The sequence below is a fragment of the Amblyomma maculatum genome, chromosome 8 (assembly GCF_055883805.1).
Source record: "Amblyomma maculatum isolate TAMU_Amacu chromosome 8, ASM5588380v1, whole genome shotgun sequence".
NCBI classification, from domain to species: Eukaryota; Metazoa; Arthropoda; class Arachnida; order Ixodida; family Ixodidae; genus Amblyomma; species Amblyomma maculatum.
The window spans coordinates 24,684,799-24,696,740 of record NC_139351.1 but is presented as its reverse complement, the minus strand read 5'-3'; the positions used below and the strand labels follow the sequence as shown (position 1 = coordinate 24,696,740).

Here is an 11,942-nt window from a genome sequence, read left to right as displayed (position 1 = left end):
GCCTTCAGTGACATGAACTAGCGCCTCCTCTGCATGAACACTTGCGGATTCATCTGTACCTGCATGCTGGTTGTCCTGCAAATGAAAATAAACATAATGCAGCTTGCCGTTTTCTCCGTAAGCATTGCAATTTCCATTCTTTGCAGCGAATTACAGCAACCACACATTTCATGGATTTTATTGCCCAGAAAAATAAACTGCAACCTGGTTCTAAAATTGGGACATTTGTAAGGGTGGCGGCCTCACCGTGCCCGCTTATATATTAAATCGGCGCCTCTGCAGTAATTGCGATGCCAATCCATGTGTTTAAATTGTAACTCCAAGGAAAAAAAAATCTTGCTGAGATCTTACATCATTAATAGGATAAAGCACACCTACCTGAACAACAGCTGAAGTCTTTTTGGCTCTTTTGCTTGCATTGGCGACAGTCTGTCTAGGGACTTCAACACTTGTTCCCGGTTCGAGATAGCGCCTGTAACGCTGTCGCCGCTTTCCTGTCATCGCAAAATAAAGCGAGTTCACCGCGTACAGAGCGCCAGCCTTTCGCGCACTTTTACCGTAGACACGGTTCCACTGAGAATGAAAAGGCTATCTCTCAGCAGCTAGAAATATCGCAAGAGGACAAAAGGATCGATGCGGTGTTTGGCTAACGGAAGGATAAAAGAAGCTAACGGAAGTATGAAGGAAGTTAGGTTGGTTCGGTGTCTTCGGCTGAGACACATGAAACACTGCCTCTGCGCTGGAGCATAGGAAGTGGCGTCAGACACGATGACGCGCGCACACCAGTGGAACGTGCGCTGCGTGCGCCGAGTGTCTCAGCATGAGCAGCGCGAGGCTCACTTACAGCCCGCGAGATGAAACAGGCCATCAGGATAATAAGGCCGACCGCACGCATTTTTTTTTTTTTGCTCGTAGAGTCTTGCTATTGATCATTGCAGGAGGGAAGCACGTATTGCTGTTTTAACAGCGTCGTCTGCTAGCGCGCGCTGCACGACGGGAATGCACCACACCGGCCCCGCCCAGCCCTGCCTCTAACGGTGCTAACGGCACTAAGATGGGCGTGTTCGCTTCTCTGAGTCCTCTGCCCGCTCTTCGTCGCTCGCTGCTCGCTCTGCCCGTCTTTGTTTGTTTCTTCGCTTGTACTGCTTTCGGTGTTTCTACACGCTTTAAGGCCATCATCAAGATCGACATGTATTGTTTAGTCGAATACCGTTGTGACTTAACGGTAGCTGTAGTTCAGCATACTGATATCGAGCACTTTTCTCCGAACAATGTGGCCGATTTTGATGCGGCAAAAACCTATCAGGCCTACTGGCATGGTAAAGACACCACCCAAGGAGGCTATTACGACGCGAGAATTCTGCATCTGACCGGCAAGTGTTATACGTATACATTATTTACCGCGCGCGCGCATTATGACTTGTACAATTTAGGTTGCCATAGTGAGCTCTGGTGAAGTGACGTGCACAGCCGATGTGATGCGCGACTCACGGTGCATTTCATCGCATGTGAAGTAACCTGGGTGTTGCGCGCGAGTGGATAGATCCCTTATTTTCTTTTATACAAACTGTGCAGTTCGTCTCGTAATTGTGCATATGTGCCGTCGAGAGATTTCCATTGGGGCACACTTGATGCTGTCGCGTGTACATACATAACTGAGATTGGGAAGTGATCGAGCTAGCTGCAGCGGAATAGCTCATATATGAACCTGATCAAAACTGCATGCGTACGCATGTGCCTATATGAACTTCAGTAAACAATCTGGCGTTAAAGAAAGACTAATTAGCCAGCAATAATAAACCGCGGGTGGACTTCGAATTCTGTAACACAGTGCAAATTCTGCAATCTTCTTTTTGCAAAATGTGTACTCGTGCATGTAGGGCAACATATCTATAAAGCTATATATACCACGGCTCATGTCATATCATTACTTGACAATGCTAATGCCTGTGAATTCCATGTCTTAGTTTTTTCCAGCACATGTGTAACTTGAAGCATATGGTCGGCACCATATAGGGCAATTCACTTAATTATACTCATGACCACTTGCTCTCATGCCCACTCACATTTACAGTAACCACTACAGTGATATCAACTCATTCGAACTTACACTCAACTACATGTGGACTCATGAGTCAGTGCACATGCCAACCTGTGACATGAATACTACATTATCTGAGCTAGACCATTGGCTTTGGCATTTTGGTGCCGACTGTGGGATGAAGAGTTCTTGAACACACAGAAAACTACCGATTGCAACATTTGCTTAGTAACTGCTGACGTCATATCCGTACGCTTAAACACTTCTAGATAAGTGTATTTTTGTATTTCGCAGGCACACATACACTGCCTCTATTGCCTTCAGGTTTTCAGGTATTTTAAATTCATATAATTTGGATTTGGCAATAGAGCCTTGAGGGCTTTGTTACGTTTCTCCACCGAGAAGTGGGACAGCTGACGCGGCCACCGCATAGCAACAGGCAGAACCGCGAGCGGATCGGTTATTTCGACGCCGTTCATCGGCCGCGCAACGCTTCCTCCCGCCGACAAGTCTCAGCGTGTTCCTGCCACGCGCCAAATGTGTGTGCGTGCGTGTGTGTGCAAAAGCTGGCCAAGCCTGGAGCTCGAGGGAAAGTGCGTCGCCCTCTCCTGTCTGCAGGAGGTGGAGGAGATGAGGTCGGAACACCTGCGATTGAGTCATTCGTCGTGAACCAACATGTTTGGCTCTCCCTTTCCTGTGAGGGTTTACCCTTTCCCTGTGAACGGGAAAACCTATAAAAAGCAGCGGCCGACTCCGCTGGGAGAGAGACTACATTGACGCGCCGTTGAGACGACGCTAGACACCAGCTGTGTGAGAGTGTCTGTATTCTCTCCGGGTCAGCTTCTCTGCCCGTATCTTCACAATGTTGCAGTAAAGGTTGTTTCGTTAGAAGACGCCTCGTCTTTGCTGTCACCTTTGATGCCGTCCGCCGTCCACGGAGCCGCCAGGCCAACGCTACCGAGGGGCGCGCTACCCCAAACCTAACAGTTTGTTACTTTTGCGTTTGAGGTGGAAATTCATGTCACCAAGTGTGAAAGCTATTCCCCATTGAAACACTCCAAATTGATTGTAGATCCTGAATGGCCACTCCAATGTTTAGGGGAGTTCCCCAAGTTAAACATTTGCGGTAAGAGAGCACTTATTCATTAGTATTGACACAAGTGCAGCCATTACAGCTACAAGGGAAAAGTATACAGCTTTCACAGAAACATTCTAAAATATTAGAAGGGAAGTGCAATCTGGTTCAGCGTTTGAACTTGCACTACCTGACTGGGGCAGTCACTCTACTTACTGAGCTAAGCAGAATGGATAGCATATGGTAGGGCAAGAGCAAATTGACCAATTTGCCACGAGTTGACCAATTTGATCGTCCTTACCTTGTGCTAGCTGTCCTGGTAAACTCTAATAGTAGTGATGGTCCCAGTTAAGCATGGTCACAAGTTCAACCCTTGAACCAAGAGAGATTTTGCAATTTTTGTATGGAAGCTGGAAAGGTGTCCTTTGTACTAATCATGTGGCTGCACAATGTGGGATATTAATGAGTAATTACTTCATTATGACTTCATTATGAACGATGCCTTGCTAGCTACACTGCTTGCCATGAAGCTTTCATACATAAGGTGGCACTACACACAAGCTCTGTTGGGGGCACTTCGTGGCCCTACTCCGTGCACCACAATTGCAGACCACTGCACACCGTGCTGGCCTATTCGAGGTCAAGTTGACTGTGGCAGCCCCAAGTTGTGCCTCTTGCCATAGCTGTTTTGAAAGAAATTCCAGTAGCTGATCGCCCTGCTTTGGTTACCTAAACCACCTTTCTGCTATTGCAGAAACGGAAGAGGAAATGGCGAACCATGCAGAGAAACGCCGCAGAAGGGCAGTACTACCCAGCAGCATGAAGAGGACGAGCAGAGAAAAGGAAAAGGTTGGTAACTGCACCTTGTTTACTGCAAATTGTTCCATATCCTAATGCTAGATTGCAAAACAGCAGCACTCTTCTTACCATGCCAGTGTCCTGTCTATGTTGCTGGAGACCAAATGGTGGCAGTAAAGGGGATGGGATGGATGCAGATGCAAAGGTATGATGTGAGCTCTAAGCACAGATGTCAGATCTGCTTCTTAAATGGGGAAAAATGACATATCTCTACTAATAAAGTGATCCTTTTTCACAAGATGTGGCACTTTCTAAGAAGTGTGAAAACATCAATCAGCCTGCTGTATTAAAAATTGGTTTAAAGTATGAGCATTTTGGCCTTATAAGCTGTCATTGTACAAGATGTCCTTCTTTTATTTTGTAATAGGTATCTATCATCTGCCACAAAGGGCAATTATTTATCGGTCGACATTAATCCTCCCAACATATGTGACATCATCATGCTTTTATCTAAACTGAAGACACGAGTTTGTGAGCTCTTATATTTGATCAGCCCGATTGCTAGAGATGCAGGTGCAACACTGGCAAGCACAGTTTGGAATTGTTTTTCTTTTTTTGTCAATTCTTTGGCATGTCAGTGCATGCAAAACCAAAGGTGTTGAGCAAGGTGTTGATAGAGGTAGATTATAGGCTTGACCAGCCTTTTATAACGAGAGTGTTGAGTATAGTTAGCCTTTAACTGTGAAAGCTATCATTATGTCATGGTTAGATTATGAGATTGTTGTAGTTTATTAAAAGATGACAGTTGATGCTTAGGGGCATAATGCAGGTCTTGCCTTGTGTTTATTCGTTTTGCATTCACAGGTGTTCATATTCAAATTTTACTGCACATTCAGGCCCCCTTATTAAATTGGACTTTATTTGTTGATCTTTAAAATGCTGAAAGGTCAACTGTGGGGGTTTTTTCAAAGTTGTGGGTTAGGTACAGTGTATTTCCCAGAAAGGAAGAGGGAGGCGGGGGGGGGGGGGGGTCCTTGCAATTTTATGCAGAGTGGTGCCACAGTTATGTGAGAGCGCTTCATTCAAAATCGAGTCAAAGCTACTAACCCTGCAAAGCTGTCTAGCCAGGCTAGAGCTCTCACGCAGCCTTTTTCTTTGTTTTGTGGGCATGGGTACCTCGGACCCAGACAATTTCTTCACGGACCCCCATTTGAGAAATACTGAGGAAAAGAATTGTTTCTAGTTGGGCTGATTACTACTGTTTCATTGCACTGGTTTTTGCAGTGCACAAAGATGGGGCCAATATTTAGGTAGACAAATACAGCAAGTCCTATGTTGTCTCTGGCACAGGATGCAATTTTCTAGATACCATACTGAGCAATTTTTTAATGGCAAGAACAGCTGCCTGAAACTGCTTGTTGCCAGTGGCCATGCTCCAGCTAATGCAGTGCTGATATTAGACATTATTGGAAAAACACTTTTTTTCACAATTATTGGCTATAATAGTAGTTAAAATGACACTTTGTTCATAAACTGCATAACCCTAAGTGATATGAGCCCTTTCCAAAAATCAATGAAAAGGAAGGGAGCACTAGATGCCGTACCATGGTAGATGCAGTGTCGCACTCGCTGCTTATGTTGTTCTATGAGGCATATGTAAGCTGTATTTAGCTCAAGGTATGCATGCATGACAAATGGAATGAGATCATGACTTGTTCACAACAGATACTTATGGCTCATGGTGGTTTCAGTTTTTTTTTCAAGAAGCCAGCTCAGGAATATGTAAATACATTCCAGTGGAATTTCTAAGCTGCATGTGGGCACTCCTGATCAATTATGATTGCAGGTAGCACAGCCAACTAAAAAGCTCCGCAAGAAGGTGCAGCGGAAGCATGAGATGGAGCTTGTGGATTCAATGGAGGACAACATACAAGAGGAAACCTCCAAGTGCAGATGTGCAGCCTTAGAAGAAGAGGTGCGCACACTGCACAAAGAGCTAGGAATAATTAAGCAACGGCTCGCAGAGAAGGATGCTGCTGCTAATGGACTTAGCAGCTGCACAGCTGAGTGTGAAGAATTAAAAACCGAAGTAAAAGAACTTCGCCAACTCAACATTGAGCTGGAGAAGAGCCTAATACAGAAAATTTTTTCATCTGGTGAGTGTATAATCTGGTTGCATGCAAGCATGGACAAGTCAGCTGGCAAGCAGATAATGGGATGCTTTAAGAGTACTGGGAGAAAACTTATTAGTATTAATAATACTTGAAAAATTCCTTATTTCTTCTACAATGCCTAGTATTTGTGCCCAGTACAAGCATTCGCCACTTGTGCAATATATTGTGTCTACTATGTTGAAAGGATACACATCGTGTGCTGAGAAACTGGACAAGTATCGTCGGGCCAATTCATCCGTTCAGGCGGGCGCAAGTTCCCCAACAGACGAAATCCCCTCAATTGTCCGTACAGTATGCAAGCTACATACGGGGCTTTGCAAGTGTATACCACATGTGTTTTTAATGCTCAAGGAGCTGAGTGTGAAACAGTGTTTGTCAGAAAGACAGATGGTCCTCTAAATTGTATATCGTGTTAAGGCAACCAATCGTATGCTGAAGGCTGATGCGGCTAAGGTCTGCAAGTGTATTGCCCTGAGCCTTGAGAACAAGCTTTTTCTTTATCCGCTTAAGAGTAGCTATGCATTGAAGCAGTCTAATAGAACTCTACGCACTGGTAGATTCATGCTGCTGAAACAGTAAGAGGTTACAACAAAAGAAAAGGAGATCTGAATAGCGTTGAAACAAAGGGACCTGATCATGGGTGGTCTAGAGGACCATGCTGCCACATGATACAAATGGCACTACTTTAAACCGTGTTCAGTAGCATGGTCTCTGTGCAAGTCAATTGAACTAGTCACATTTGTGTGACTTGGTAGCTGGGTCGTTCAGACCTCCTGTGGTCTAATCTACTAATTTGCACACAACTTATTAATGGGCCATTGTTTGGTTTTGTTTGATTTAGAGGGTTTAACGTCCCCAAAGCAACTCAGGCTGTAAAAGACAATGTATTTGAAGAGCTTCGGTTAATTTCAACTAACTGGGGTTCTTTGTCGTGAACTGATGTTACGAGTAAATGAGCCCTAATGTGTGCTAGCATTTCACCGTTGCTGAAATGCGACCAACACGGCCAGAATCAAACACGTGTCTTTTGGGTCAGCAGCTGTGTGCTATAACGGCTGAGGCACTGCAGCATCTCCGTGGTTTGCAGCTTCCATTCTGAACAGTTGATAAAGAATGCAATAAATTTCACATCGGAGTTCATTTTCACCGCAACGGAACGTTGCCAAACTGCCCACTGTGGGAGTTCTCCAACACCCGAAAACCCGTAACAATCAACTATTGGTCAGAAAGTGTGATGCATTGTCTTCTTCATTTTCAATTACTTGTGGGCTGTGTCGTTATAGTTATGCATTATAGTTATGCTTGATCTGCGGAAATGCACTGACCTTAGCTTCTGCGCTTTCCGTCATCGACAAGTTTCTCAAGTTCATCGATAACTGAGTTGGCTCAGCGTGCCCGTCGCTTACAACAAACTAATTGTCGGAAATCTGCAGTTTTCTATACTGGGCATTGGTGCAAGGTTAGAGAAACAGCGCATTTGTGTTTGGTAAAAATTGCACTCGCGTCGAATGATAGGATCATCTTTACGCACGATAAAATCAGTGAAGTTGACACACATAATAGTATAAAAAATACACTACAGCTTACATTTTACCACAAACGTCTGCCACATGCTCTGATCCTGATTCTCACAGAAGGGTTCCTTGAAGCACAATCTTTGCAAGGAAGCCTGCTTTTAAAGTGATTTAATGGAAATGTCCTCTTTAGCATCCTAGTACCTGGTAAGAAATTAACGACAGCTCAAACTTTGTGGCACAAGATTTCGCACACAGAACCCACTAAAGGATGAGGCCATAGGAGATCACCTTCGAAGTGCTGGAGTGTAACCACTTCACCATGGTCAGCTAGTTCATCAGCAGAATGATCTTGACCGAAATTTCCTTTCCATCGAATTTTTGCTTCGCTGTCTTGACGCAGGTGTCGTTCTGTAACGTCCGAAGATGGTGTCGCCTCAAGTGTTCATATAACTAGAGACGTCCATTCGTATCAATATGCATCCAAACAACGATTATTTGTCATACTTCATGCAGCTTGTGTCGTCTCGTGGCTTTGAAGCATGCACTTACACCTGCTTTTTGCCAGCTTTCCAGGACTTCAATCTCATGTCATATCTTATGTGAGACCCTCATTTTATTTTTATTCCATTTGTGGTTTCTACGTGGGCACGGGCCACGACCACCGCGGGTTCGAGCGTCGCCCGAGCCGAGTCCCCGATCAACTGTCACCACGCGGACACTGAAAAGTCTCAGTGCGCACTCAACCTCCGCAGGGACGAGGGCGCTTCGCTGCAATGACACAAGCCTTCAAGTTCACAAAAGATACGTTTATTCCACACCTTCCTCCAGCGACACACACATTCTGTCACTACATTCCAGGAGCACTCAAGGACCAAGGCTCCGCTGCGCGCACGAGGAATGCGTGCCGTAAGCACGCAGTGGCGTGCTGTGATCTCTCGCGGTGACCAAAGGGCTTCTTTGAAAGTGAGCAACCACCGCGCAAGGTACGACTGTCGCAGATCGTTGGATCATGATCGAGAGGCTGAGCTGCGCTCTCAGGTACGACCTGGAGCGGGTGAACTCCAGTACACACTGGTCTGTGCGGACAACAGTAGTGTACGCACCTCGAAATGTCTTGGAGGGGTCTCTCAGCCCTGCTTGGACGGTCGTGCTAACGCGGCCGTCGAAGCGATGCTGTGTTCCCGCCAAAGAGCGCCGCCTTTTACTCGCCGCTGATCCCTCCCATTGCGCGCCGCTGAAGAATTACAGCGGAAGCGCCTGGCCTTCTTGGCATATCCACGTTGTCATGTCGCGTTTTTGTCGCTTCTGGGACTTCCGGACCGCGAGAACCACTCTGGTCGGTGGCGGTATCGGGCGTCCCTGGTGAGGACGGCGCATTCTTGTCTTCTGCTGGACACACTTCCAGCGTGAACCGTCTGCTCCAACATTCGTCCTGTTCCCCTTGTGTGTTGCTGGCATGCCGGCTGCGCATAAGCGTCCAAACACGCGGAAAGGGGTTCGTTTCCTCACGCACCACTCACGGCATACATGCACCACTCACCGCAGGGCTGGACAAAATACTTCAAAATAGTATCTTCGATAAGATACTCGATATCTTTGAAAATTGTATTTTCGATACCGATACAATATACAGAACAGAAATCGATTTTCGATACACATACCCAATACTGTATCATCGATACATCAGTAAAATATCAAATATAGGTTATTACGACTAACGAAGTTTACATAACTGAAATCACTGTCTAATAACTCCGCTAATATAATTGGCGAACTTAGGAAATGTTCGCGTGGTTTCTGTAACCTTTAGTGTATTTCTTTAGAGCACTTTTCCTGAAAGGACTTATAAACGACTCCGGCCGCATGGATCTGTTGATGCTCCGATGTCTGCGCAGTTGGCCTTGTTAGAACTTTAATTTGGACTAACGCCATATATATGTTGTAAGCAGCCTAGCGCAAAATCATTTAACCCAGAGTTCCTTATACGAATCAATCTGTGAGCACTTGGCTATATGAATAAAACTGAAAAGTTTTTCGTTTTCGGTTGGATACTATTCAGTACTTACCCGATGGCCTGGGCCTTTGATCAAACAAAATGATGCAGGCTCCGTGCGCTTGGGAACTGAACAGTTAGTTTGCCAGTACTGCATTAACAAACTTCTGAAGCTGAAAACTATTCTTGAAAAGCTAGAATGAAAACAACAAGTAAAATGGCTGAACGTTTTTATTAGGCAAAAAGTATTCGTTACGTTTACTTGAAGGTATTAAGTAACAACATTTGCTCGAACCGCCGGTCCGAAAGAGCTCCGCGATGTGGGCGCGCTATAAGGGAGGCAAATGAAAAAGTTTCTCTACAGGAGCAGACGAGCACGTCGCAGTATTATTCTTGACGAAGACCCCTCTTATCAGTGGATAAGAATGAAGCATAGCCAAATCAACCCGAGGATCTTGTAAATAATTGACAAACTGAAGCTTCACTAACACCTCCTGAGAGCTATGGCTGGTTATACCGCTTGTCTCTTCGAATGAAAAGAATACGTCACTGACGCATTTGATGCTGCTGGTGCCGATGATCCTACTGCCTCGCGTGTGGAAGAATACGCGGCTTGTGCTTTGCTGATGTAGTCGACAACAGCTTCTTCTGTAATCTTCTTAGCATGACGGCGGAAGTCTTCCATTTGTGCTGGCAACCACAACTTGAAATAGGGATGTAGAACAGCAGCCACTGCTGCCTCTTTTGCCGCCGGTTTCATCTTTAAAATATGTTCAAACCTGCAGGTGAATCCATTTCTAACTGCATCCAAAAGTGGCTTGCAATAAACATAGTCGCAGAAGCTGTCTCGTGAAGCTTTAATTCCACTTCCATACATCGCAGTACTCAAGCAGAAAGACGAATTCCTTTTCTTGGAATATTTGTAGCTTGAGAGTATTGCATAAGTCTCAAAGTTTGTCGTTTGATCGAAGAAGGTTTTTGATGCTGTCGAATAAAGAAATCCATCATGTCACACACAGTGATTGTAAAGAATGCCTTAAGGCGCTCACAATTATCTCAGACGACTTGGGCCTTCGGACGCAGCTCTAAAGTTCCGAACATTTTATCATAGCAGATGAGTAAATGCGCTCAAAAGACACTGTCGACAAAGAGACTGCCACAAGGCCTAGTGTGTGACACGCCCACCAGACATGGCGAGGCAATGTAATTTCGGCATTTTCTGGGCCAAGAGGTTCTGTCACTGACTGGAATGACAAGTCGTCTGCGGCGCACCACGCCCTGCAGAGGACGTTGGGAAGGAGCGATATGTTTGCATCGGTTTGCATGTATCTAGAAGGGATTCGACTTCTCCCAACACCGCGCCGCTCGCTCATCGCACACCGGAGACCACAGAGATCATACCCAAGACGCTTTGCATTGCAGCCCCATTCTGTAGTGCAGCCAGAGCTCCAGTTTCATCAACGTCTGCATCAACGAATGCCGTGGAGGCCCTCTCCCTTTGTTTCCCCACAGTCTTTTTCATGAACTGAAGTCGCCTTTGAGTCTCCTAGATTTTAACCCTGCGAAACTGTCTGGCCAGACCAGAGTTATAGCACACTTTTTTTTTTGCGGCTGTGGGTTTCACGGACACTCAAAATCACTTTGCGGGCCCCTATTTGAGACACTTGCCTGTTATATGCCCTTACTATGTGACGTGACATTTTGAATTTCCTTTGGTGAAGCGGTGACCACAGGCCACTAAAAGTGTTTTCAACGTTGTAGCCGAGGCAGGCTTTTTTGAGCGAGGTTGTGTACATATTTTTTTCTTTTCAATTCTAACAATACAAATATTTCTTAAAATATGCAATTTAAGATCAGAACGTTTTGTAATGCCTTTTGCAGATAGTTTTGGACCTTCATTTGCGAAACTGTAGCCTCAGCTACTTATGCGGCATAAAATGTAAGGACAGAAACACACTGACAGCATTTATGGTGAAAAAATGTACTTGGGGTTTATTGGCAAAGTGAACATAACAGAGAGAGTTTTGGAGAAAATAGACTGGTGCTATCTGTAATATGATATGGTACCAAATAAGTAACTTTCCTTCTTTCATCAATCAATTAATTGCCAAGATTTCACCAGCTGATCTTCACATGACCAAGTTCCACTTGGAGTGGCAGTGTTCGTCACTATGTGCTGCATACAACATACATATCAGTTGATTATACCTAGCAGTTGTGTCCACTTGAAGCGCGGGTGCCTTAGAAGCTCTTCAAGTTGTCGTCTCCAAATATACGGCTGTCCCGTGTCGTTAGCCATTGCGATATCGCGGGTAATCGGCGCGTTCATGCGTAGCCCGCGGGC

The 11,942-nt window shown here is 45.3% G+C and overlaps 1 pseudogene; it reads right to left on the bottom strand.

The window, feature by feature from the left end:
* Positions 1–9,366: 9,366 nt before the first annotated feature.
* Positions 9,367–11,142, bottom strand: LOC146180736 (uncharacterized; annotated as a pseudogene).
* Between the last annotated feature and the right edge of the window lie 800 nt (positions 11,143–11,942).